General features: G+C 45.1%; 1 long non-coding RNA gene across 1 annotated transcript; it reads right to left on the bottom strand.

Annotated features, from left to right (window-relative positions):
* Window positions 1–232: 232 nt before the first annotated feature.
* LOC114904760 lies at window positions 233–2962 on the bottom strand. Its single transcript, XR_003796020.1, has 3 exons — window positions 2819–2962; window positions 772–1137; window positions 233–393 (listed from the first exon to the last, which is right to left on the bottom strand). It is a non-coding gene; the product is annotated as an uncharacterized LOC114904760 (long non-coding RNA).
* Window positions 2963–4464: the final 1502 nt, after the last annotated feature.

Raw genomic sequence — 4464 nt, 5'->3', positions numbered from 1 at the left:
TGGTGCCAGTCGGCAGTAGAACATGACTCACGCCCAGCTCTTCTACCCAGAGCTCCTATTTAAAAGTTCAGCGCTTTTTCTACAACTCCATGTTTTTTCTTATTTTTACAAAACTCTTTCTAAAATCAGTGTTAGCACATGATTTAGCATTTGACACTTTCCTATTATAAAGTACACATATTTTGCATCAATAAGAATGTAAATTCCTTAAGGAGAGACTTACTTTTACACTTCTCCAGGGCCGCTGTGTACAACTGTGCAGTTTGTAAGCTGCCGAAGATATCTGACCAGGTTCAGGAGGGGGATGAAAGGAGCCTGCACTTCGCCTGCGAGGCTGTGTGCTGTGGGGCAGGATTGCACTGTCCCAGAGGAATGGGCATCTTTCTCCAGTACCTACAAAGGAGGGGCAAGTGGTAGCCCTGTACTTCTCTTACAAAGTGCACACTGTGTAATATAGTGCTGGGCACACCTGGAAGGACCCTGGGGTGGGGCAGGGGGAGGGAAGTAGAGAGAATGGGATGTGCTGACTAACAGCATTCAGATTCCTCCAAAAGTGTCTCTTATGGACATGCTTTGATTATCTTTGCTGTGTAACAAACCACCTCAAACCTAGTGGACTAAAACAGCTATTTTATTGTGCTCACAGATGCTGTGGGTCAGGAATTCAGATGGGGCAGAGCAGGGATGAATTGTCTCTGTTTCGTGATGCCTGGGGCCTCAGCTACAAAACCCGTGTGGGAGCTGGACTCATCTGGAGGCTTCATTACTCACATGTCTGGTACCAAGGCTGAAATGACTCAAAGGCCAGCCTCCACTGGCACTGTCAACAGGAGCACACGTGTGTGGCCTTTCCATGTGACTTGGGTTTCCCACAGCATGGCGACCAGCTCTGAGATACAGCACCTCAGGAGGGATGTCCAGAAAGCAAGTCTTGTGAGAAAACCTGGAGGAAGCTGCATGGCCTTCCTGGCCTAACCTCGGAAGTCACTCTCCATGCCACATTATTGGATGCAAGCATGTCACTGTGGCCGGTTACATTCAAGGGCAGGGACGGAAGCTTCTGCCTCTTGACGGTAGCACTGCAGACGAGCATGTGGGATGAGGGATGTCGTCACAACCATCTTTGGAAAATGCAACCTGCCACAGGGCACATCTCGTCAACAACCCAGTACCACAAAAGAAAGAGAGCAGTAATTGAGGGATTAAGCCTCCTAGACGCCCCCCAGGATGCTCATGGTGAAGGGCTCTCTGGGGCAGGGTGCAGAGGTACTGCTTTCTGAGGCCAGCACCTGAGTCTTCAAAAGCCCCTCTCTTTTAAATCCGCCGTCAGGAAGTAAGCTCAGCACAGGCAATGTGGGCAGCTGCACAAATACCCCAGCTGCTTTTCGCCCTTGAGCTTGGTAGTTATGCCACCAAGAAATTCCACAGACGAGGCTGACAGGTTGAGGGTTTGCCTCTTTTTCAATCTGTGGGCCACCAACTAACTGTCAAAATTACCAGGGCTCAGGCAAGAGCCAGATGTTCTTAACAGATGTGCAAAGTAGGCAGTTCCCTTATTACATCTTTTTAAGTTGTCCAATGCTGTAAGATGCCTTTTTAGTCTAATGCAGGGTTGGACATCCCTGGCAAAGCAATTGTAGCCATTTCCTCTATTTTAGTCCACATGAAGTAACCCAGCCATGATCTCAAACCCTTTTTCTTTTTAAATAATTGGGTGGCCTTCTGCAGCTGGGCTATGGAAACCAAGGAAAGTTTCAAATTGAAGATATATATATATATATATATATATATATATATATATATAAAGTTGTGAAATGCATTCCTCCATCCCACCCCTTGCCACTATCCCTCTCCATTAATAAAGACATACTTATCTGGCTTATGTAAGAATGCAAGGAGAAGTCACCAGACATAATTGCAAGTACATCATAGTGATCTCTTTCTACCTCTATCCCATCGACTCTACCTGGACTTCATACCTGGAGGATTTGGGGGAAAGTGTAGTAAAGCTACCATTTAGCTACAGAGTATCACCAAATAATAAATACCAAGTCCACCCTCCCCTCTCCTTTCCTCTGACCTAGCTATTCTCCAGTTGTGTTGTCTGCAAAATGAGCTGTCACCAGATCAGGCCTCATCGGATCAGAAGTGGGAGGGAGCTGCACACCCACAAAAGAAATGCCCCCGTGAACACAGGATTTCTTTCCTCTATCAAGAGTTATTTAAGTGCATATAAGCAAACTGCTTTTATTATTCAACTTAAACATAAAATGCCACTGTTTAAAGTCTGCATTTAGCTACATTGCGCACCAACATCTGTTACAACGAGAGAATGCGCTAATCCATCCCATTTCCCATGCCCCCAGCACCACCACCCTGCACCCGCCAACACGACAATGTATATTTAGGGTTACAAAGTGCTAAGACCGAAACCAGGTATGTGTAGGAGAAGAAATACTTATGAGAAGACATGAGAGTGACAATCAGATATTTGTAAGGAATGAGAATGAGGTCTTTGTAGAGCTTTGTTGAGCCCTGGCCTGTGCTGAGCCCCATGCTGGGAGAGTTCTAGGTGAGAGAGCTGACAGAACCCATTCGTGACTCTCAGTGGGCCCCGACTAGGCCTGTAGCGCTGAAAGTGAGCTTAGGCCTTAGGACTCAGTAAGAAATAAAACATGGAAGTAACTACGTTCTGTGACTAACACAGAGGCTCCAATCCCTGGTGACAAGGTGACCCCAGAGTGTCAAAGCATTCCTCCCACCCCCGAGCCTGAAAAGGTGCAAAAGGCAACAAGCCAAGGCTCTGGGCTCTTCTGACCTTGCAAGTTCCTCCAGGGCTGGCGAATCCACTGAACTTCACATCCACTTCAGTCCATTAGAAACAGAGCAGCCATATCTGCTTGTATCTGTGACCATGTGTAATGGCTGACTTTGTGTATCAATCTCGCTGGGTCATGGCACTCAGTCAAACACCAGTCTAGAGGTTGCTGTCAAGGCATTTTTTAGATGCGATTAACATTTAACCCAGTAGACTTTGAGTAAAGCAGACTAGCCTCCATAATGTGGGTGGGTCTCATCCAATTAGATGAAGCCTTAGGAGAAGAGACTGAGGTCCCCCAAGAAAAAAGGATTCTGCCAGCAGACTGTCTTTGGACTCAAGCTGCAACATCAGCTCCTCCCTGGATCTCCAGCTGGGCCTCCGTGGAGATTTCAGACTTGTCCTCTTCCACAGTCAAATGGGCCAATTCCTTAAAATGAATCCTATTGGTTCTGTTTCTCTGGAGAACACTGACTCTATACTATGTCTATACACTCTGCACTGCTTACTGCTTGATTCACTCGTGTAGTGGGGACTGCAAGTTGCCTGTCTGTCTTATATCCATTCTTCTCTTCTTTCTTGGTGTCAGAAACCTACTTTTATTTAGGATGGTAATGTTCTAGCTAAAAGACTACATTTCTCAGTTTGCCTTATAGCCAAGGATGGCCCCGTGACTTAGCTCTGTCCAATGACAGGTAAGCGAGCATTGTTGACTACGATTTACAGAAAATCTTCTTAAAAGGAAGAAAGGTTGTTGGCATGCACCCTCTCTCCCTTTTTGGGTTTTCTGTCTGGAACTCTGATGGTGGTTTGAACTCAGTGGCCATCTTGAACCATGAAACCGTGCACTAAAAATAGCAGAGCAGAAAAGTACCAGCTCTGGACTGCCTACTCCCTTTTACTTGAAGGAAAACTAAAATTCTACCTTTTAAAATGGATGGAAGTTACAGGATGCAGATTTCAGTTCAATATAAGGAAGACTCTTCTAAAAGGGGGCTGCTCAATGACAGAGTAACTTGCATTATGAGGTAGTGAATATCCTGTCATGGGAAGTATGTAATTAAAGACTGGATATCCACCTATCAAGGATGCTGGTTTATGGTTTACTTATAGTCTATGTATGTGTTTTGACAGAATTAAGAGCTCCACTTTAGGAATTTTAAAAAGAAAGAAAAGGGTAAATTTAATATTCATACTTGTACTATCTAGTTCTTAATTTAGGTAGTGGGATTGAGGGTCTCCATTTTATCACTGTGCTTCTTCCCTTATGTGTATGTTTCCCATGTTTTTAAATATATATTAGATATAACATGATGATTTTTTTTAATGTTACTTCTTTTTAAAAAATATTTATTATGTCTTTATTTTGGCTGTGCCGGGCCTTAGTTGCGACATGCGGACTCTTATTTGCGGCATGCATGTGGGATCTAGTTCCCTGACCAGGAATCGAACCCGGGCCCCCTGCGTTGGGAGCGCAGGGTTTTACCCACTGGACCACCAAAGAAGTTCCTACATCATGATTTTTATTAGAGAGAAGTTAAGGAGGCAACTTTGGGTGTTGTACCCAAAGGGAGCCACAGCCAGTGCCCATTCACTATTCTCCCTTCTCTGGGGTGAGGTTGGAGACTTTGTGGTCTGGGCACTCC

This window comes from Monodon monoceros, unplaced genomic scaffold (assembly GCF_005190385.1).
Source record: "Monodon monoceros isolate NGI ecotype Baffin Bay Population unplaced genomic scaffold, NGI_Narwhal_1 Super_Scaffold_21, whole genome shotgun sequence".
Lineage (NCBI taxonomy): Eukaryota > Metazoa > Chordata > Mammalia > Artiodactyla > Monodontidae > Monodon > Monodon monoceros.
The sequence above is the reverse complement of the archived record's forward strand: the minus strand, read 5'-3'. Positions and strand labels throughout refer to the sequence as shown.